At 35.8% G+C, this 24,735-nt stretch overlaps 1 long non-coding RNA gene across 1 annotated transcript in view; it reads left to right on the top strand.

The window, feature by feature from the left end:
- LOC131081445 (uncharacterized) overlaps positions 1-24,735 on the top strand; it is a 195,902-nt gene that overhangs the window by 880 nt on the left and 170,287 nt on the right. The window lies entirely within an intron of this gene.

Raw genomic sequence — 24,735 nt, 5'->3', positions numbered from 1 at the left:
CTGATATTAAACCCTATTTTCAAAGTCTGTAAAAAAAAAAAAGCCAGTAACTTTGTGATAAGAAATTGTGCAGGAGATTCATATGCTCTATTTTTCGGTTGCACTCTAAATATTGGAAGTCTTATTAAAGCGATAGTGAGAATTTTTTATTATTATTATTTCTAGCACAGAAGCGATGAATGCTGCATAATTAAGTACAGTATTTAATTTGGCTGTTGTGAAGCAAAAGAATAAGGTAATAATTTTTATTGTACTAATCAGACTCAAGATGTTCTCTGTGTTAATTGGGTTAAAAAAATTGCAGTACTTATTAGAAATTCTAATTTCACAATGCAGCACTGACAATAAGCTCAGCCAGTGAATTATTCACATCTTTAATTTGCTCTCTTAATGACAGTGTTCTGTAATCAGAGTGCAGCGACTGCTTCCTATGCATTATGTATGATGTTCAGGACTTAAATGCAGGACATTATGAAGCCTCTCAGTGGCTCAGTAATTAGTTTTCCACAAGACAGGGCTTAGATATTCACAGATAAAAGTCTACAGCTGAGATAATGTTAAGGTGGTGACTCATGCTAACAAAAGCAGGGAAGTTCAAATTTAATGCTGAAACTGCTCTCCATTCTCCCTCATTGTGCGTAGGGGCAGGGGGAGGGGAGGGAAGGCTCCCAGAACAGCCCGGCACGGTGAGCGCGCCCTGGGCACGGCCCGCAGGGGCAGCCGGGCTCCTTCCACTCCGGGCCGGCTTTTGGCAACTTGGCTGATGGGAGGGTGGAGGCGGAGCTGCCTTTGGTGCCTCCTTGTAGTTGTGGTGAGAAGGGCAGTAGTGTCCACACTGTCAGAGAACAATCGTGTATAGGTGAGATGTATTTTAAAGGATTTCATTTGAAGCACTGACGTTGGTAGCTTTGTCAAATTACAGTGTTTTGAGTGGGAGCTACTTTGTTATGTGTAGGAACTTTGAGAACACCTGATACTCGCTATATTGCAGTTGTACCTACTTCAACTGTCATGGTCCTTATACATTTTAGAAACTTTATTTTCTCGTAGTTTAGTTCTCACTATCCAAAAGATGAACTGTGATGCAGGTTTTTTCTTTTTGTCTTGCATCAGTTACCTGGTGTTAGATCAAGTGGTTTAAATGTAGGGAATAAGTATGGCTGTGTAACTTTCCTACTTCTACACGCTGCTTATTGTAGAATATTAGGCAAAAATATTGAAATGAAGCTGGAAAATGATAGGTTTTCTGAACTTAGTTGCTAATCAGGCTGGGAGCTGTACGTTTGTCCTGTGTTCTCCCTCACATTAATCAGACATTTTTATTGTAAGCAAAATAACTGAGTAGAGAAGGTTCTTAACTTTGCGTTAACTCTCCAATGGCTCCAAAGACTTGTGGCCTTGTACAGCATTGTGATTCTAATTATTAAATTTGATATGCCTGTAAAAAGTTTAGGCTTAAATCAAAAACAAACAAACAAAACACTAAAGATCCCAGCCTAACAGTAAAGTAGAGATATGATAATAAGAACTTGGAGTACATCTAGATTTTTAAAGCATAATATTGTAAAACTAATTCCTTTAAATTTTTCAGCAGAGTCTACATCTGGAATTCAGTGTTACTAGCAGCTGTTGCTAATGTTGTTTGGCCTCAAGGCCATGGGACATGTTACTAAGTAATTGCTGTCAGCAAGCAAAATCCTATATCCTATGGCTGGATCAGATATTGGTTGTAAATAGTCCAGCCCTGAAAGTCATTATCATTAAACTGTTGAATAAAGAAGCTGCAGATTGGATCAATGTAGCTAGGTGATTCATAGATTATATCAGAATCCAAGTGATTGTGTATATGAAGAACCTGATTTGGTCTTTTCCAGAAAAAATACTTTCCTTCCAAGTCAAGATCCCCCAGCAAGTGGGTCACTCACTACATGGCTACAATTCTTCAGTCACTTCAGCATGGAATCATACAATTGAAACTTATTCCCTAAAGGTGTCATACCTGCCCCCCCTCTTCCTCCAAAGCCACAATCAATCAAAGTTGTCTTTTTAAGTGAGCCCTTGCCTGTCTGCCTGAAGATTTGTTATGATTACTTACCTAAGTGAGTTATCTATTCCAGCATTTCACTAGTCTTCCCATTAGAATGTTTTTTGTGCTTGCTGATCTTAAACTTAACCTGCTAAAAGTAAATTACTTCAGCCCATTAGTTTTTGTTAGTCAGTAGTTACAGGGATTTTTATTTTCCTCTTTGCCCCAGACTCACATATTTGAGATTCTCAGTCATGTTTCCACTGTGTTATTCTTTTAAACAATCCCTGGTTTTTGTTTTCTTCTTTATAGAAAAAAGCCCCCAATATTATTCTTGTATTTCTTTAATTTTTGTTGCTGTGATCTGGACTCTCATTATTTCTACTTCCTTGAAATGCAGTGTTCTAGACTTAGATGTAATTTCATATGCCATATAAGTTCTATATTTTCACTTAATGAAATGGTGTTGTCACTTCTTAAGAAAATCTATTTTCCCTGAGAAAATGACTTGCACATGGTGAGTACAAAGACATCTATTAACCCAGGCTAGAGTCTAGGGTATCTACAGTACAATTGGAAAAGGTGCAGCATGTGTTTGAACATGTTTTTAATTCAAGGATTTATGCTTCTGGCAGGAGTCTTTATGGCTATTGTTTCCAATATCCTTGTCTCACAGGATAAGTACCTGTGACTGACCTGATTAGTGATGCCCAGATGTGAGCTATCCAGCTGTGCAGAATATCTGAAGTGTTCAATCCTCAGGATTGTTTCAAGTTGAACTATTGCAGAGTTAAACTTTTTTAACAGTGCCCATGTTATAAAGTAGATGGGGGTTAGCAGTTAAAGTCTGAACTTTTCCAGTCAGATTAGACAATCTGAATTTGAGGCACTAACACAAGCAGGTGAGAATACTGTTTTACAAAAGTGGCAAGTGTTTTACTAGCCATCAAAAATAACAGTCCATGGTTAACTGTGCAGCAGTGTGTTTTAGGCAAAAAAACCCTAAACATTTAGAAAGTTATCACATTCTAACTAGCCTAGAAGTTTGACTCTACATCTGAGCTATGCATGTGGGAAAGAGCCAATTGCTGTCTATCCAATCTGTTGGGGTAAAGTGGAGGTCCATTCAGTTTTAGCTCAGAGAAGGGAAGGGCCCAATATCTTTCCTGGGTCAGAGGAAGAGAGTTCATACTATCCTTTAATTGTCATGGCATGGGAGGAGAATTGCATTTATGAAGTCCAAATGGAAATCATGTCTGAACAGTTAAAGATGACTGGCTATGCTTCCAGAAGATCAGGTTTAATGAGTTAAAAAAGACATAGGGATACCAAGAAAAGTTTTGAGGACCTTTACATGGTTACACAGACATCTAGTTCATATATCTGCAATGTATTTTTAACTTTTACTGTCCTCTTACTGATATGTGGCTTCTCTTGTTTAGGAATATTGCAAGTCTTTTGGAGTGATCTGATTCATATTTCTTTATTTGTTCATATATCAAAAAGCAAGAAAAATAGTTTAAACTCTGTTCAGTTTTATTGAAAAAAGTTATGAAAAATCCATCCATAGTATATTTCCAGGAGTTGTATTTTGTACTTTTGTTTATATTGCTCCAGGCTTAAGTACCATGATAAATATTAGGTTCTGAAGTGGTATGATGAGTTAAGTATTTCTAAATGCCTTATCTTAATCTGGCCTAATAATGCAGTCTTTTCACATGCATAATTCCCATGAAAGCTAGTGGGAGTACTACATTATAGAAGGAATGATAGATACACATGCCAAGATGTCTTCATTTTGAGTCATTGTTTTAACTTGATTGACAAAGAAGAAAGTTGACTAAAGGAAATATATACTGAGAGTGGGAAGAAGGTTATTGATAATACTTTTAATTCTAAATTTATCTGTTTTGCCACTGAAATATATGTGCCAATAGAATTACAGTAGTCAGAATATCTGATGGAAATCTCAAATGAATTTAAATTCACTAATGCTTTCTAGGAAACATTTCACAAGTAGAACATATGCATTCTAGTCTGTAAAATTCTATAATTGACTCACTATGAAGAATTCCAACCTATATATAAACCTATGTATATATTATGTAAAATAGAATAGTGATAAATATTCATAATATAAACCAGTTTGGTTTTTTTTTTTTTTTACAAAGTCAAGCTGGGAATAACATAATGTACTGGATGAGTTCAAATACTCAATTTTCTGTAAAATGTAAATCCATAAAACTTAGCAGTTCTTACCTGTATCTGTAGTAGGCCAGAAAAAACAGTAGTAGGAATACTTAATACTGTACAAAAGCATCTCACTGCTTCCAAGTGGCTTTTCTTCTGTGTTATCATCTATACTTATTTTCTGTACTGACTCTCATCCAAGGAACTACTTCATACCCTTATCAAATCTGAGTTTTCATTTCTTGTGTGCTAATTTTTCTGCCTTTCTTTTTAAGCTTTTCTCCATACTCTTTTTGAAGCTCATGAGGCTTTTGCTATTCCCAAAGCATGCCTCCTGAAAATTCTTGTTTTGTTTCAACATGTGTTTGCAACAATCCTTGAAATCTTCATATCACACTGTTTTTTTTTCATTGTTTTCTTAAGTATCCCATTTCTTGTCTCTTGCAGTCTTTAGATTGCAAGATCATTGATGAAAACAAGGGGTTTTTTTCTGTGCTTCGAGAGAGAACAAAATAAAGGGGTTGAGACTCTAATAGTAGGAATACAAAAAGTATGTGAAGTTAATTTTAACTGCAACCCTTCTAATCCCTAGTAACACAGGCTTTTCAACTTGTAACAACTTCTTTGCCCCTTCATCTGGATTCTGGGAAGTTGACAGGTTAGAAAGAAGAAGAAAACTGAGAAATAAAGGGGCCAACTACAAGCAGAGCAGAACTTATCCTCAAAATATTCCTGTTCAGTGCCCTCTGTTTACTATTTTTGCTTCTCAATATAATACTTTGTCAGAGAGACCCTAGGTCCAATAAAATTATTCAGGAAGCTTTTTGTCTCTCAGGTACATAAATTCTTTCTGGTGTGTGATGCACAGAGACATTACAGACTGTTGGTCCAGATGAAGGATTGTGTCAGTCCAGCTGTAGACTGAGGGGTTTGGGGTTTTTTTTTCCAGAAGGAATAGCTTTAACTGAGTGGTTGTGGTGCAGGTGTCTGTCAGCATTTTGGTGTACTGTGTTGGTAATATCAAGTATGAAGGTGTACTTGGAGAAGCTGAAGGCACAACTGTGCAGTCCAATATGAAGCTTAGCAGAAAGCTCTGACTTTATCACAGAAAGATATTTTGTCCATATCACAAACTTTTTTAATGCAGAATTTTTTAAACCAGAATGTTTGCTTTGCTAGCACTGCATGGATTTTTAGTTGACAGTATTTGAATGAAGGCAGTTAATTTCAAAGTGGTGCAGTTCTCTGACTCCAACTATCACTCTCCACCTCATACTGTCTAGTGCTGGGACAAAAGGCTGGGCTCCCACTTTGCCAGTCAGCAAAGCTCTTTCTCCTGACTTGTCCAGAGGCTGTAAGTTTAGAAAGCAGATTAATGTTTTGTGTGGATGTGAATGTGGATGTTACACAGTGTAAACCATGTTTTCAAAGATGTGTAAAAAAAGCAAAATAGCTAGCTTTCACCAGCATAATTTCAGAATTACAGAAATCATTCAAGAAAGTGGATCTCCAATAAGCTTCAGCTGTGGTTTTCAGCACCACACTATTTTGTCCATTCTTGTGCAATCCCAGAAATATTCCCTTTTCCTTTTCTCAGTGCTTTATACTCTTTGCCTCAATGTAATCTGACAAAAAAAATTTAGATGACTATTGGATATTTAGCATAATTTCAAAGATTTTGTATTTTAAAATATGTTGATTTTTTTTTTGCCCCTCTGAAGATTACAATAATGTTTTTATAGTGGAAGGAAGGAAGTGCTCTGCATACCTCAGGTCCTCCTTTATCAACTTATTAAACAGATATAATTAGCAAAAATGATAGAAATGAGATGGCTCATATTCAGTTTCTCATTCTACATAGTTCATCTGCATGATTTCAGGAATTCACTTCATTCTTGCATCTCCATTCCTCAGCTGTGTAATAGAAAAAGAAACCTTCCTACTATTCAAAGAATCTGAAGTTCAAATCTCTTTGGACAGTATGAATTTTCATGCAGATTTTGTCTCTTAGTGTGTCATTAAAGCACACCAGTGACATCTTAGGATTATTAAAGGCTCCTAGATACTCTGGGACTTGAGGAAATGTATAAAAACAGGTTGGTATGAGCAAGCATGGAGATTAACCAGTGTTTCTAATGGTCATCATAAGGAGTTCTGATGAGCAACTGTGTAGTGAGATTCTTGAAAGAGGTGGGGAAAGAGTTGATTTTTAAAATGATAAACACTTTGCAGAAGGGGTCATTTAATATGCTGCCTGTGAAACATCTTTTACATAAAACATCTTTTTATAACTTTATTTCAAGATTTGCAAGAGAAATTTGTCAAAATACTAATTATTAGAAGGAGCTCTGCATTGAAGCCTTCAAATTCAAATTATGTTCTCTACTTTTATTTTGCTTTTTGTCATGTTTTTGTGTTCATGCAAAGGCTTTGCACATTTTTAATATGATTTCCCATTGCTTTGTTTCTTAGAACTTGGTATGAACACCATCATATAGCCCTGAAGCTTTTCCTCACCTATTTAGATTTCATTAACTATGGTACTTACTTCAGTGAGTGGGATAAGGCTGTCTAAGCTGTGTCATGAAACTATTTTTTAGCTACTTATACTAAAAATATATTTATAAAATTATTTCCTATTAAGTTTGTGGAGTTTGTGTTGGTTTTTTTTCCCCTCAGAAAAAGTGATTAGTGAAGAAAGGATGACCTTTCTCTTTAAAGGCATTACAAAACATAACAGGAACCAGTAAAAACAAAAGCTTTAAAAATGTAGCTAGAAATCAGCCCAGGTTGTCCAAATATGAGCTGTTAGCCACTACACTAAGGACACTGGATACAGATACTATTTTTATCAGTTGTTATCAAAGCCTTTGCCAAAGTAGATGAACTTACCCTTCATTTTGCAGATGTCCTGGCTACCTAATTTGTAAAACATGGGTGTAAAGTGATGTAATCTTTGTTTTGACAGCAACAGCTCAAATAAATATAGCTGAAACAGGCATTCTGGCTGAAGAGTTCACAATAACAAACTTTAACATGACTGAACAAAGGAGCTATTCTGCAGTGTCTGTCAGTCATGGATAAAAACCAGAAGAGTTTTGTTCCTCTATCTGGTATCTAACCTTGGAAGGCCTCAGTCTGCTGTATGATAACTGCAAATAATGCTATTGTGATGATCCTATCTCCAGATATCCATGGTAGTGTGTGAATAGGAGCTGTATTATCCTTTTGGCAGAGAAAGGTTACACTAGATAGAAGGGTGAGGATGATGTTGTATGACTAGATCTGAAATCTCGAGGGAAATTTCTTTCTGGCAAGAGAGAAGAGGAAGTTTGTCTGAACTAGTTTTCCATTCTGTAAAATCTCTTAAATTTTATTCTGTCTCCTCTATTTTTAATAAACACATACGCAGAAGCTGAAAGGAATTATATATATATATATATATATATATATATTTAGAGACTTCTCAGGTTTCCTGATGAGAGTTTTGTGTTGCAATTTTCCAGGTATCCTTGCAAGACTTAGAAGTACATTAAACTTTCCTTGTTGTCAGGCTGACATATGCAGTTTAAACTTGGAGCAGTAAAAGTAGAGAGCAATGAGAATAAATTGACAGCTGTCTCACAGCAAGCTAAAACTAGAGAAATGAAAGTACCTTATCATGAAAACTGTATTGGAAAATCCATCTCAACTACTGGACATAGGTAATGAATCTACCTAATTGCATGTTGCATATTCTAATAGATTTAACAATACTTACCAAAATAAGGAAGCCACTCTATTTGAAAAATGAAAATTATGCAATTGTGTCATATAATAGATTAGACCTAATAATTTCAAGTACGTTGGTAAAAGCTGTAAAATTGTGCTGTAATTACATTTAGAGCTAGATGCTTTTAGTCAACCTTTTCCAGTAAAACAACACTCCAGAGATATTGTAATTTATCCCCTGCTCAGACTGATGTGGTTCTCAATATATGGCTATCCTTTGTGGACTAAATTAAAAAAAATAACCTCTTCCACCTCCACACTGAGTACAAATTCAAGCTGAACATTCCAAGAGATTCTGAAAGCCCATCTTAGAGGAAGAGCTGAGTCAATGGACCTCTCTTATCACTTTTTCTTTGGGGAAAAAACCCCAGGTTTTCAGAGGTGCATTGAATGAATGGTATTTGTGTTTCACCGAGGGATGAATTATAAGCAGCCCTCACCACTCTGAGCACATACTGCTGACCCCTGCACTTTGATGGGAGAAGTTTGGATGGGAAAAGCATAGTCCCTTGTCCTGGTGCATGAACAAATATGGTTCTTAGTAAAAAACCCAAACAAACCCTAAGAATTTACCATTTGCCATAGTGGTGAAAATTTACAGTTTCATTTCAGTGTGATGCACAGCTGCTCACTGAGGCAGACATTTGAATAGACAGATATTTGAGAAGAAATTCTTCCTACACTAATAAAAGGAAAATATTTTTGTTTGTTTGTTTGGCATAATGAACACAACAGACAATATTGTTGGTTGAAATGATTAAAATAGTTTTGACCTCATCTAGAGTCTAATTAAGCTGAATTTTAATTTTTTAATGGAGGGTATGATATCATAAATCGTGCAGAAGCAATTAAAAAGAAAGCCAACAGGGAGCTCACCAAGAAACTTGAAAAAGAGAATGAATGTCACAGTTTGACTGCCATTCAACTTTTTGGGTATTTACCAAGAGAGAACACCTTTGTACTGCTCAGTAAAGCAGCTGGATGACAAAAACTTGCCAGGTTTGTGGAACAGAATGTGTTGGAGAACTTACAGTGAAAATCTGGCAATTTAATTCAAAATAGATTTATTTTAGAGTTTTTAAAAAATAGCAGCTGGTTATTTAGTAACAGCAGTTTCAGATACTTCAAGATCAGGTTTTCTGAATCTTTATTTTGTGGAAATTGTTTCTTGTTCCTGACATTTTAGAATTCACATTTTTGACTGCTTTTGAGTATTTTAATTTTGATTTTATGTATTTAGCTAAGTTATACTTTAGATATTCACCGTAGAGCAGGGAGCATTTTTAGACAAATGTTGCCAGTCATCTTTACTAATTGAATAATCTCTTGTATATTAGCACAGTGGTTTAATCTTTTTGAAATCAATACTGTATCTTAATACTTCTTAGAGCGAGCTATTATTAGCAGGGAATCAGCTAGATATATGAGATAATCACAGCTACACAAAAGCCACCTATCCATTATAAAAAAACAGTATGATAATTAACCCACAAGATTCTTCCTGACCCTAAACTGAGGATCAATCAAGCTGGTTCTGTTATAGTTGAAGTGCAAGTACACTGGCTAGGATCTCAAAAATAATAGCACTGAACTAGCATAGTATTTTTTCTGAGCTGCTGTATGGTACATCTTAACACAGCAGCTAAATTGAACACAGATTTGTGCTGGTGCTGCCTACTTCTGCTTCGGGACGTGTCTTGATCTGAACGAATATTTGGGATGTCCTCCCAGTATACAGTGTTGCAAATACAAATTGCAATCTCTCTCCATATTCATTTTGAATAGTAGATTTTTGAAACTTGAGGTTTAAAATGTTAATGCTTCTCAAAATATTATTAGTTGACAAGACAAAGCAGTATTCTATTTTACGAGTGTTAACACTGTTTACGAACTCTCTCTCATTCCAGCTCAATTGTAAACATTGTTAATAAAGCCAAGTAAATTGTCGTGGGAGTCTCACTCTCATACAACAGTCTGATACGAGATTTTTTCCTATTTAAATTCTGCATAGTTAAGTTACAGTAATAACAGAAGTGATATCATCCATGTCTTGTTACTAACAGTGTTCTCCAACTGCTGCTTTCAACCTATATTGGATGCTGAGCCAGTTGGACTTTTGATCTGATCCCATTCAAATGTTCTTAAAGCAACTGTTATACTAAAATCTGATCCAAAGAATAGATGAGCTTCCTATTGCAAAGAAAACAGTGTGGCATAGTAGCAAAATGCACATTTCCTTACACGTTGCACATTTCCCTAGGTATTTGCAGGATTTTTTGGCAGAATGTTAGAAAAAGTAGAAGCTATTAAAGATACTTCAATTCCATACCATTTTGGACATTTTTTTATGGGCACAATTCTTGATGATCAAGAGCAGTGAGAACTAGATTGCCTGTTTTGGTTATTAAAACAAGGTTTGTGGAAGTTTGGTGCATAAATGCTAGATTATAGCAGTCAATGGAAATCAGTGCTCTTACAAGTGCCTAAACCAGCACATCCCTTAAACTCAGTAAATTTATGTTACTATGATCTTAATTTCCCCTTAAATTCAGGTCCTTGTATTTAGCTACCTGGTGCAACCACTGCACTCTTGCTTCTCTTCAATGTCTGTTAAAATCTAGTGATAAAAAGGGTGGCACTGAAATGCTGCCTTCATCTTTGGAGGTGTCTGATATGTTTTGGGAGAGGTACTTGGTGCGCTCTCAGTGCAGATGGGCAGCACTAAGATCTGCAGAAATCCCTAAGTGTGATCACATCTGTGTTTTCATGTAGCACGTTTTAACTACCAGGTTGTTCAATAGTCTGAGAGGGATGATGGGGGAGCCAGTGGGTGCTGAGCCACACTGCAGGCAGGAATGCCAGATTCTGAGTGCAAGGCAGAAGAAGAAAGAGTGGTGGGCTGCATGCCAAAGAGATGGAGAGAGTGGAATGAGCAGCATATTGGTTGGTTTTATGCTTTGAATTAGAGAGTTTTGGTTTAAGAAATAGTCCTGTAAGACTAAATTAATCCATATTGCCTATGGGTTTGGATTTGTGAGTTGATATTTTAATTGAGTAATACTCAGGTTGCAATATGAATTTAATCTGTATTAAACAAAAGAGAATCCATTTGAAAAGGGGGCCTTTAATGAGAAGTGAGGTTTATACTACTAAGTAAAAGTTGCATTCATGTTGCATTTTCTTTTTCTTGTAGCTAGCCGACAATCAATACAGCTATCTGCTTTCACAAAGTTTGTAGGAATGTTAAATCTTTGAGACCTTTTCCCATGTATTGGACTTTGATGGAATTGGTTACTGGAAGTGATCAAGAGGAGCTGAGCAAAGCAGCTCATTTTTTTCAGGAAACCATGTAAAAAGGAACAATAGTCTTTGGTTCAAGGAGCTTTTTGTTCTCTCTGAGTCTACAAAAAATGCTGCCAAGCTTGGTGTCTTAGTAAAGATATGGTGTTTCTTTCATTTAAACTAATTTAAATATACTCATTATTTCTTATTCATAGAAACCTGATCCATATCCTGAAGAATCAGGTCAGGTGCCAGGCTTTTAGGAGTAAGAGCTTCTGATGGGAAGCTATTACTGATGTTTCTTTCTACTCTTACCCTAGAAAACTGAGCCACATGCCCTGCATTCCTATTTCCTTACTGTCCTCTGCTCTTCATGTCTCTATTATTTTGTGGTCTACAGTATTCACTGTTTTATTTTTCCAAGTGATTATTTTATTATTTTGCAATGGATTGTTCACTTTCCTGACCCCAAATAATCAATTCCTTTTCCTCAATTCTTTCATCATCATTAGCAAAAAAAAAAAAAAAAAATTAGCAATTTTTGCCAAGTAGACATTATCTGAGCTTTTAAAAAGCATCAGGTTTCTTTCTTAATGGTTTAAAAATATTTAGAAATTTTACCTAAAATTATGCCATTTTAGGTTTTCTCTGTGTCATCAATTTTCTTAATCTAGGAAAAGAAAAAATATTAGAATATATCTACAAACATGAAGTGATAAATAGTAAAAAGTTGACAGTTGGTAGTAGTACTTTAATAGAATCATCTTCGATAACAACTCCTCTGGTACCTGTTATATGTGCTCATGAATGGCCACTGAACTAACACAAAACATCTGCTGCTTTGGCTGAATTTAAATGCCCCAGTCTGATAACCTTGTTGAGAAATTTAGCAGTCGTCTAGAATGGAAATTCACGTACCAGTCGTGATCCATCAAAGAGAATGAGACTCCACACACAGAGAAATGTATGTTAGCAGATCCAAAGATTTTGTGTTGAGCATTATTTTGTATTGCTATGTTTTACATTGTGGCTAATGGTTCTGAGTTAGGGAGTATTGTAATTATACAGGTAAATATGCAGGCACTACCTACAGTGTAGCCCTGAAAAAATAGGCAGAAAAATGTGTTTATTTAAATTGGATTCACTGATGCATGCATGCACAGATTTTATAGAGTAATGAAACTCTACATGCAAGACCTGTTCATATTCTAGATTCTTAAAATTTTCTAGGATTCTTCACCTAAAGAACACTAAAATAAATAATTTTACGGTATCACAGGCATTTGCAGCGTATTTTGGAGGAGTATTTTATGTGATGCATGTTAAAATTAATTTTCCATTGAAAAAAGCACTCTTACATACTTATACATTTCTGTGACTTTTCTCACAATATCCCTTTTTTTTTTGATCATGTCAGTTATGTGACTTAAGCTTCTTATTCTTTTATCAATGAAAGTGACTGATACATGTTTTATATTTAGAAATCATTGAGTGGACTTACTGCTTTCTCACTGCTTTTTAAAAACTGAGTGTAATGGAGGTTCTGTTTTATGTATTGAAATCTAAGCTTTCTGATATTTCCATCTTATGCCTTTTAACTTTCCCAGTTATTTTTTAGAAAAAATCTTGATGGTATGACTTAAGAAATCTTAAGGTGACCACAGTTACTCTTTTTAATCTTCAAGTGCCTTTTTTCCTAGCTCTTCCATCCTAGCTTCTTGTCGTGGGCTTGAAAATCAAATATACTGGAAAGTAAAATAAATAAGTCTTTTAATGTGTAAGGCAATGTTACCTGTTTCAAATCCTTCAACACTTAGAAATAACTGTTTAAACACCTTTAGTCTGTCAAAGTCTATTTTTTTAAATCAAAAGGAACAGCAAGGAGAAAAAGAAAGTATATAAATTGTGTACTAAGGGGAAATATTCAAATCCAGTTTTGAGATTTCATTCTTGAATCTCAATAGCGCATATGTGTGATATGGTTCTGCAAATCCAGACAAGGTAATCTGTAGAAAAGTGATGCAGAGTCCTGCACCTGGCAGTGAATAACCCCAGTACCAGCACAGGCTGGGGGCTGACCTGCTGGAAAGCAGCTCTGCCGAAAAGGACTTGCTGGCTGCTGGACAGCCAACCAAGGGGCACAAACTGATGCACAGGGAATTCCATCTGAATTTGAGGAAGAACTTCTCTGTGCAGGTGACTGAGCACTGGAACAGATTGCTCAGAGAGGTTGTGGAGTCTCCCTGACTGGAGATATTCAAGAACTGTCTGGGCAAAATGCTGTGCCCTGTGCTCTGGGGTGACCCTGCTTGGGCGGGCAGGCTGGAGCAGATGACCCACTGTGGTACCTTCCAGCCTCACCCATCCTGTGATTCTGCAATTCCATAAAGCACAGCTTGTTAAATTCCAAGTTGTCTTAATACCATGACAACTGGAACAGACTCAAGACTGGATGTAGAAGTTCCTGGGGCTTCTTCTCGAAGGTCCTTAGCTATTTTTCTGTGAATTTACGTAAGTACTTTAAGTACAAAATTTCTGTATTTGATACAGTGTTGGCAAAAATGTAGTCCATGAAGGAGAAACAATTTAAAGAGCAACTTGAAAGTTGTTTGTTGTACCAGTTCCCTGGACATAGACTTATTGCTATGATCTTGTGGAAAAAAGGACCTATTTCTTACCATATATATGTATATGCAGAAGTATAGGATAAGTGTACATATTTGTAGAAGTGTATGTGATTGTGTATAGTTGGCTATACACAACATTATTGTTCCCTAGAGAGCTCTGATCCCCTTCAATGTCATCCTAATTACATAATAGATAAGTAATTAAGACTTTTTAACTTACGTTCAGTGATCAAATTGCTCTTTTTTAACCTTTTTCTGTTTGTCTGTGTGTGTTTAGGTGACCAAAAATCAGAAGAATTCTCAAAGACAGGATTAAGATTTATAGTAAAACTGCACATATTTTTTTCTATTGTCATCTGCACATCTTTTTACATTATCAAACATGGGCACTCTAAGCTAATTTTGCAAAAATTAATAATTGTAAAAAAATAAAGTAATTCAATAATATTTTACTAGAAAATTCTTCTCCTTCTTCTTATGTAATTAGTAGCTGTATTACCTAGAAGTAAAATCTAAAGTAATCTCAGGAGTTTCTTGATCAGTGGAGAATACTCTTAATTAAAAAAAGAAAACAACCCAGATCAAATGTATAATTGCTAAAAAGTTACAAAAGATAGGGAGTGTGCTGAAGAGGCTATATTGAAAGATCCTATAAACTTCCTTGAACATTTTCTCTCTAAAATTCACAGATTTGTGAGGAAAAAAAACAGTGCAACTGAAGGAAATGACTGATTTTCTTAGAAATACTTCAGAAAAATAACAATGAAGTGGAGTCTGTTTCATTTTTGCTTGGGGATTTTTTGGGGTTTTGTCTCTCCAACTGTGCATTTTAAAAAGATTTGGCAGCAAATGAAATATTTGAGTCCCAACATAGGGACATGACAAAATGCAAGAATAACCCAAAGTTGCCAGTGACTCCACGTCCTGACAGATGTTGGTGACTAGAGGTGTCCCTCAGGGTCTGACTGGGGCCAGTGCTATTCAATGTCTCCATCAGTGGCACAGACAATGGAATTGAGTACATCCTCAGCAAGTCTGCAATTGACACCATGCTGTGTGGTACTGCTGACATCCCTGAAGGATGGGATGCCTTGCCCTCCAGAGGGATCTGGACAAGCTTGAGGAGTGAGCCCATGGGAATATCATAGGGTTCAATTGTGCCAAGTGTCCTGGGTCCAGACTACATGCGGTGGAGATGAACCTAAAATTTGTAGGATATTTCTACACTGGTTTGTGCAGTATTAAAATGCATTAAACTAACAAAATATTAGCCTCAGCAGGTAATACTACAAACTCCAGTGAGACCCTGATGTTCTTAAATACTGTATTAGACAGACTGGAACATCTGAAAAAAAAGGCACAAAAAGTGACTTTATGAATAAAGTTGTCATATATGTAAAGAGGAACAAAAAGTACAAAACTGGGGAACTGAGGTCAGTACTATTTTCATTTATCTCTTTTTTGACGTTTTTGTTAGTGAGCTAGGAAATCAATAAAGACTAATTTCATTGGCAAGGATTAGAGAGTACATAGGAAGGAACACTATATACTCAGAATGTGTATAGTTGCTTTCAAGGACATTTTGAATAAAATGTATTTGTTATAAAGTAAATTGAATGGTTCTTTTTGTCTAATTGGCTCATATATCAAACATTATTTTTTGGAAGACCCACTACACAAAACTAAGTTTGCAATATTGAATATACTTGAAGTATTTTGTTTATTTCAGTTATTTTTACACCCTCATAATAAATGCTTGTCTGGTAACGAAAGCCCTTTCATAGAAATAATAAATCATGTAACTCAGAGTATCAGTATAATACAGGAAGTGTCCTTTTAACACCCTCTTAATCAATAACGTTCAAAAATTGAATATATTCCATGTGCATAATCTGTGATGTAGTTTCTCTGAAAGAAAAATGCAGGGATTTGTGCTTTCTGTAGGAGATTAACCCATCAGTGTCTGGAAAGTTGGAACTGTTGTTTCTGGAGTTAACAATGTGGTTGCACACTGGTTACCCAGCAACAGAAAATAGGCTTTGGCAGGAGTAGGAAAAGATTCTTCAAAGCTGAGGAGGATCCAGATGTGCTTTCTAGCAAAGTTTCTGGGCCAGCTGACCCCGAGCTATGAAAGGCTGATAGGAGGAAATGGGGAGTGATAGAAGTAGGAACCTCCATGCAGCAGGGGCTGGAGACAACTGTTTGCCAACCCAACCTGTCACCTAGAGAAAGTTTCTGCTTGCCTGAGATCTGGATCCAGGGCTGTGCTGCCAAAGCTTGTCCACACCTGTGGCTGTTGTTCTTCCATGTGGGTACCAGTGATACTGCTGGTGGCAACCTGGGGAGTATCAAAACTGACTGCAGAGCTCTGGAGGATATATTCAGTGGTGTTGGGGCCCAGCTCTTGTTTTCATTCTTGCAAGGAAAGGGAGGGCTGCAAGGATACTGCACATCAGGGTTTGGTTATAGATCTGGTGGTGGCAACTGAGATTGGGTTCCTATGACCAAGGGACCCTGCTTGAGGATCAACACCTACTTGGAAGAGGTTGGAATCCACCCCTGTAAGCAGGCCACTGGTGTCTTTGCCAGCAGAATGTCTGACCTGATAAGTAGGGCATTCAAATACTGATGTCAACAAGCACAAGAGTTACCACCAGCCCTCTGAGAGAGCGATTATCAGGGTTAACAGCAAAAAGTTTGGGATGATGCAAAGGAAAGGGAGCACAAAATTAACAAAAAAAGGCTGAAGTGGGGACATTTCAAGAATTTGTGTGTAAACAAGGAACTGCCTTATGGAAAAGTGGCATTATGGAAAAAAAAAACCAACCCAGACTCTTTCTGAGAAATCAGCATGCTGGCATGTCTCTATGATGCTCTGTGCACTAGTGTGGATAATAAATATGAGGAAAATTAGAGATTTATTTGCAGTTGCAGGGACATTGTCTTGTTGGGATCATTGAGATGTAGGATGGTTGCATGACTGCAGTAGAAGAACAGATGGCCCTGCTTAAGCTGGGGAGTTGGACCAGATGACCTCCAGAAGCACATTTCAACCTCAGACATTCTCTGATCCTGTAAATTCAGCTAAAATTAGTACATGTTCCATTAAACTCGCTATTTATGACTATACATTCCTAATAATCTTGGGTAACAAACACTGGCAAAGAAGGGCATTGTAACTTGTGTTTTCCCGTGAAATAATGGTGTCTTAGCTTATAGAAGAAATGTCTCCTAATGGTTTCCTTTGGAAGAAATAATCAGAGGAAAAGCTCCAGTGTCATGCATACTGAAAGTTTGATGCAATGCATTCCAAGGTGTGTTTGTTCTTTACCTAACATCTTAGCTAAGCATTGCTGAGAGGAGAATTATGTTCTTCACATCTACTTTGAAAAGACTTCTGTAGAAGCAATAAGTCTGCTTCCTACTTCTGGTCAGATTTATTTCAGAAAAAATTAAGTGTGCAGTTTACTTCCAATGCATACTTTCCACAAAATCAAGATGATTTTATCATTGCTATAAGTCAGTATAGCTTGTAGTCATGCATAAAAGCATGAGTACTTCATTCATTTGTTGGTGCTGGTGCATAATTTGTGGTGCTCAGCTGACATAGAAGACAATAAGAGCACCAAGATGTTTTAAGTGATGATTTACATGTTTCTCATATGGCCTCACCCTAGCCTTAGAATTAATCTGTAAAGGCAAAACATTCAAAGATGAAAGATCTAATTCTATACTTTAGGGTGTGCTGTGATTTCTGCTGTAATTGTGAAGGGGCAGACAAGGGAAAAATCCTAAAACATCCTTACTGTGCTTAACAAATTCAAAAGGAAATTTTAGCAAAAAGGACTTTTATCACTTACCAGTGCAGTACACCCCCTTGCATCACATGACTTGATCACACTTTTGGAGTTGCATAACTTTTCTATTCTTTCCATTCAAAATATTGAATAGAGTATGTATGCTACCAGGTAGTTTTATTATGTGCTTCTAAAGAATGCTGGAAAAGATAATGTAAAGAAATCTTTATTCCCTTCACAGTATCAGCACCCTGCTGAGCAAGTACCTCTTCTTATTCTGGAATATCTGCATTACATTAAGTGTTTCTGAAGGAATTTTCTAATGTAATTTCAATAGAAATCTAACAAATAAATGACTTAGATAATATTTTTTCTGCTTTAGAAAGAGTTTTAAAAACCTAATAATTATCATTTAGAGAAGATATTATATTTTTATACCTGATTAACAGTATTATACAATGCAAACATACTTTACTCTTGTTTAGTTTAGTTTGTTAAACTATTGAATTAAGCTTATAATTGCATCAATGTCCCACACTAAATCACTACTTTACTCTAGATGTTTATATAAAGATGTGAAATGATGATTCCTTTAGAGAGACTGCATACTAAAGACACCCATATACCAAACACCTAATTGTGACTTCATTGGAGCTACACACACATTAAAATTAAGCATGTGTTCACAGTGAACTTGAGACCCAAACAGAAGAGTGTCAGGAAAATGAGATACAATCAAAATACATAGAGTTACAGGCATATATATTTCCCTGTGTACTGTGTAGTTATATAAAACTTGAAATCATTACATTTAGTACAAGCAAGAAATTTTAGAGGTAATGTTGTTTTAGTCTTTTTTGTCTCTAAATCCTAAATATTTTTTCTCTTTGGTTTGTGTTGTCATTTTTTAGATCTTTCCTAGTCTGTGATATGTATTCACTTACACATAGCACTGAGACCATCAGTGGTTACATTGTCAGCCAAATAGCTCTAAACATTGGGATTCTGTTGGTTGACTGTCACTTTACAATAACTGAAACAACAGGTAGATTCAAGAAACATGTTTTATATGCTACACATTTATTATGCTACATGATTTAATGATAATGATACCTTTATACCTAGATTTTCTGTCATCAGAATGCTCTTTTTTTTTGTTTTTAATACATGGAAGGGACTGAGCAAAGAGTTAATCTGGAAGTTAATTATACACTGAATTATTATAATGACAAGACTTAAACCCTGTTGTATGGAGTCCAAACAAATTTGGTTAATGCACATCATAATTCTAAACCTGGAACTTGGACTGAGCAGAGCTTGTAGGTCTTATCACTTAATCTCTGTAAAGCTTCATGGGTTACTTATAATAGTGTGTTTAGTATGGTGTCAAGCTTCATTAGTTGATGTCTGCCTGTTGAGACATGCATCTTTGTTACCAATAGTTCTTAGCTAGGAAAAAACCCAGATACCTTTTGACAAGTTTTCGAATTTATCAATCTGAATGTCATTGCAACACGAAAGTAGATGGCACAATTTTATGAGCAGCCATGGGTTGATATTGAATAATTTTGGGGGGGAAATTCCATCAGGAGACTGCAATGTTCTCATGAGACTGATGATGTTGAATCTGCCATTTTTGATGCCCTAAAATCTGCTGCTACCAGAATTTCTTTTCTTAATGTCAAGGTCTGCTTTGGCAGTGAAACAGGGGTCATGTTGTAGAGCTGAAGAAAAAACAGTTTCAGTGCCAAAAGACATGGAACAATTGGTGCATAAGGTCAACCGATGTTCTTGCCAAATGCTTCATGGCATTCGACCCTTCTAAATCTTTCTTTAAAAATCTTCCATCAAAAGATTGGAATACATTAATCTTGTCCTTTAGTGCTCCACAGAAAGGATGAATAGTCCAGTATTAAATTTGAAAGTAATTTTCTAATGAAAAAGAATCTAAAATTTTTTAGAATGGCATTTGCATCTTTGAATAAAGCAATACTCTTTTATGCTTTATAACTCAAGCTGATAGCTTTTTCATGAGTTTCTTCTCATTTTACTACAAAAAATTGAGAACTATTGTTTTTGTTGTTAAAAATGTCTAGTTATGGAGAATTAATAAAATATGATCCTTTTAGTGTAAGAGAAATCAAACTATAGAATAATTCCTTTCATACAGTTTTATCTAGCACTTGCTAAAAATGACAAACAGTGATTCCTATTTACATCCCCAAGATGCATTATTTTTCTAATTGGTGTTATATAGCTACTTTCCATGCAAAGCTCTCTCTAAAGAGATTTCATTATGTTTCTGTTTCTTTTACATGCAATTCTTCTAAGACAATACTTGACTAAATTCTTCAACCCTTGTGTGCCTAGTATGGGTCTTAATCAAACCTGTAAAACCTGTAACACCGTATTATTTAATTTATTTTTAGGTTAATATTTCTTATCAGTTTCAATGGTAAATTTAGTAGGATTGAAGGTGGAAAATTGGTGATATGTAATTTTATGCTTCTTAATATACACTAGTTAGAGAATTGTCTTCATATCAACATCCTGTAGAACTTTTTAAGGTAAAATCTGTACAGAAGGTCATTTCAGGGCACTAGTTTAACTCTGAATTTAAACATTCTGCAAAAACACAGAGTTGAGTATAAAGGGGAGAAAACAGTATTGGCAATATTTTCAGTTGCTTTGATTGCCATTTTATACTGGCAGAATTTACTCAATGGCTTTGCTTTCCTTAGCTGTGGGTGCAAAACTGAGCCAGAATCAAGCACTCATCTGGAAGCTGGCAATGGATTTGGTCGGTGGCCCGTTTCTTTTGATAGGAAGTGTGTTTTCCCATAGCATAAGATATAGTTGACCTTGAGTTGTCTGGAACATTGTTAATGCTGAAGAAATGGCTGACAAACAGCAATTATGGAGAAACATGTGGTTTGTTGCTATTCTTATGCTCTCATCGGGTATTGTTATACAGTTGAGGTCAGGCTGTGAGAGGTAACATTGTGGGTGAAACAGTGAAAAAGAAATAGTGTTATTTTCAAACTCTCTATTCACGACTGCAGATATTTTCTATATGATTTTCCCTTTCTATCACAGTGACCTCTACAGATATGATGATGAAAAATATTAACAAAAAGATAACGACTAATAGCTGGCATAAGAAGTTATTCACAAACACTAATCTAAAAGCAGACAAATAATTTCATGAGTTGTTGTTGGCATCAGAGGAAGTAAAAAGTCAGATCTGGTTTTCAGACTTACTAGTGCAAGTACTCCCTGCTGGAAGCATGTAACAGATGCAGGATTTTCTCAAGGTTAAATGTGATTATGGTGCATGCACACATACAAATTGCAGTCAGAGATTGACTCACAAAATAATGAGATCTTTTCAGAAGGTAGTAAACTATTCTGATTATCCTTTCTACCTTTAAGATATGCTTGCGTGTTAAGTCTTTATACAATGTGTTTATTGGGTAACTGCATTTAAGCTGCTATTATATCATTGAACTTGAAGGTTTCTGCACTTCGTCGTATTATCCACAGAAAAAAATTAATGTAATGTAAAGGATCTACAGTTTTACTTCTGTGTGTCAGCAGTCAGAATTATCTTCATTTTTTTTTTTATTTTTTGTCTGATTCCTTACACATCTGAAATGGGATAATAAAAATCACAAGAACATATTAATGAAATGGAAACTGCTGTAAGTAAATAAAATAGATACGAATAAGTAACATTCTGTGCCTTGTACTGAAAACAGATTAGTTTAAATTTATTACTAACTGTCAAAATAAGTGACTTCAAAACTCCAAAATCCTATAGTGAGGTGGATTTAAAAAAATCTTTTACTATCTAATATTATAAAGTGATGGTTTAACTCAAATAGAAAATAATGAACTGGTTGGATTGCCATAACCAGAGGGTCTCTGAATGCTCTGTCTGCCCTAGTGATTTGTCTTGGTGCAATAAAAAATATTCTGTGTGAACTACCCAATGTTATCCATTTGTCTTTTCTGGTTCAGGTTTCTGTGTAGTTTGATGCACAAAAATAGAATTCCTTTTTTGAAGAAATAAAATCGGAAGTCCCGATCCAAATGTATTCCAGTGTAATACTTTGACATTAGGCCACCCCATTCTATGGTGATTTAAGAGAAAGTATCTGCTAAACACAACCAAAAAATTAGGTTATGCCAAGTGATTGTGAAAGTCATAAAATAATGGTGAAGCTGAGGGCTTAAACTGATTCAGTGTGATGCTGCAAAGAGTTAATTTTCAAATTAATATGTAAAACAAAGCAGTTTCTACTGTATTCTGTACTTGGTCCCAGCTCTGCCTCAGAAAGGACTGAATGCTTCCTCCATTCAGAGTAACACCATATTGTGCTATCCAGAAGTTTTTCACAAGCCTCCACCAAAAGAGTGCTATGCCTTCAAGGCATAACTAGAGCTCACTGGAAAGCTGTTCCTTTAAAAAATGCTCATTGAAAGATGCAGTTTCATTGAAATGGAAATGTACACAGTTTCATGGATTAAAAAGCCAGAAGGGAGTACTGTGATCATCTAGCCTGGCATACTGTACAACAGAGACCTCATGGCTGTCTTAGTTTCTTCCCATTTGAACTAGGTCATGTCTCTCTAAAGATAAAAAACCTCTCTACCTTTCTTTTTGAAAAGCATACTTCAAGGATGGGAGTGTCTGTCACAATTTTCAATGAGGTACTCATCATTGGTAATTAAGATGTTAACTCTAAGTTTGGCTGTCTTCAGTTTGTAGCCCCTGGGTCTTGTTATGCTTCCGTCTGTGAGATTGAAATGAATTTTGTCTTCCTGTGTATATATTTATAGACTGTAATATAGCTATCCATTATACTAAGAAGGTGAAATTTCTTGATTCTCTCACTTTAGGTCATGTTTTTGAGTACTTTGATGGCTATATTGTGAATACTTGGCTACTTACTGACATTATTTTTGATTTGAGGATGCAGAAATTGGATGTGTTACTTGAATACCTAAGTAGCGAATGCTAAGCAGTGTCTCCATTCCTGTTTGAGATTCCGCTGTTAATACATCCATGTTCATGTTCTTTTTTAACTGAGATTAAGAAAAGTTTGGAGCTATCCAGATGGTCTAAACCTGTAGGGAGTTCTTTGCTTGACAGCTTGTATTGTAAGCTTTTAGGTGTTTGTAGTTTACAGCTCTGTTGTCACCTCTAGTGACACTAAATCATACGTTGTTTCATTCTTCCTTGATGCTAAGTCTTTTTTAGGCTACTAATTCTGGGAGGATCTTTCTTTTAAAAAATCAGAGACCTACTGCATTTTTTGTTCACTTAAATGCAGTCTAGGTCTCTGCTTTTGGTTTATTTAAAGCAAATCACAGTTTAGGATGGACTTCTCCAAATAAAAGCCTTCAGAAAAAGTAGAAAAAATTAAAAAGAAGGGTAAGGACTGGACTGATGATGTAAATGATAGTTGTGTTGCCCTATCCACTTTGTGTGAGAGTTCACATGCTAGAGTCTTAAGCTCAGATGTGGGAGACCTTAGTGCACTTTCTTTTCCTCCTCTCCCTGAGAATACTTTTGCTACATAGAAAGAAAGTGATTTTTTTCTGTCTGCCAGAATGAATGTGTAAGTATTTCATGTAACGCTGAGTAGTGGTATGAGTTCATTAGTGTGCTTCAGAGTATCTTCTTTTATTTCTTAACTAAAGCAAAGAATCACTTTGACCTCTCAATGGCACCTCTTGACCACCAAGACAATAATGATGTGAGTTTTTTCCAAGCAAGTTTTGCTAATTGCCATTTTAAAAAACAAAATTCCTTATTTCTTGAAAAAAAATCTTAAATTCGTGGTCTTTCTTCTGGTGTATAATGAATATTTAAGAATGTTTCAAATTTTTCAAATTTTCATTATGTTTATTCTTAAACATAATGAATATTTAAGAATTTTTCAAAAGGTAGACTGTACAGGATTTCTAGAATATGATTAAATTATTTTAAACTTATTTTGGAGTACAAATATGCCATCTCTGGGATCTTCATTGTAGCTTATGCCAATGTTACAGACAGGCAATGAGGTGAAGTTAAAAAATGAATGGCATTAAGGATAAAGTTATTACATATCATGTGGTAAAATGTTTCTAAAACATTTTCTTTCTAAAAGACAGAATCATATGATAATTACAAGTCGTTTGATCTTTGCAAAGGAACAGTATTTCCCAAGGAAGAGCGTAACAGATGTGGATATAGGATCAGTAGTATTACAGGCCCATTTTCATTTATTTGAAACTTGCATAAGTTTAAAAATTTGATGCAAAAATTTTCATGCTGATGTCTGCCTTAGCTAGTTTGTTATGGTCATTAGAGCAAAATGGCCCAGTCATTGAATAAAAAGAAATGAAAAAGAAACTAAAAAAAAGGGGGACAAAAAAGGAAAAAATTCCTTTTTTTAATTTAAATACTTTGTGGCTCTAGTGCTTTGACATGGGACTAGCTGCTTCATCAGGATATGGCTTGGTTTACCGGTTTCAGAAGTCTCTACCCAAACCTTCCACACTTGGTTTTTCCTTCTCCCTTCCCTTCCTTCAAGATTTATTATCTTTTGAAAAACTACAGTTTGTGTGCTCAGTGTATGAATAGTCAGCAGGGACTGCCTGGAACTTAATTTCTAATTCTCTATCATAATCACTAAGCATGCTGTATACTTTCACAGTTTGTAATTGTAAGAGATGGCAGCTGAATATACTTCTCCCCTTTGCATCTCCCACCCCAGATATGCTGTTGTCTCATCAGTTTGTACCTGGGCCATTCCTACTGAACTAGTTCTACCTCAGAATAAATTTCTTTCTTAGAGCAGTTCTGAGTCAGAATAGCAATGAGGCATCAGCTCTGTGATTTGCAATGCAATTCTTTTCAGCCGGGCCCCTTCGAGCCCTGGCCTGGCTGCTGGTGCTTGGATCAGCTTGAGGTTGAAAACAACACGTCTGCTGAGTCTTAAAAGATTGAGAGAGAAACTGAATGGAAACTGGAGGATAAAGTAGAAAGTAA

This window comes from Melospiza georgiana, chromosome 3 (genome assembly GCF_028018845.1).
Source record: "Melospiza georgiana isolate bMelGeo1 chromosome 3, bMelGeo1.pri, whole genome shotgun sequence".
Taxonomy (NCBI): domain Eukaryota; kingdom Metazoa; phylum Chordata; class Aves; order Passeriformes; family Passerellidae; genus Melospiza; species Melospiza georgiana.
Note: the sequence above shows the minus strand (reverse complement) of the source record. Positions and strands in the feature narration are given on the sequence as shown.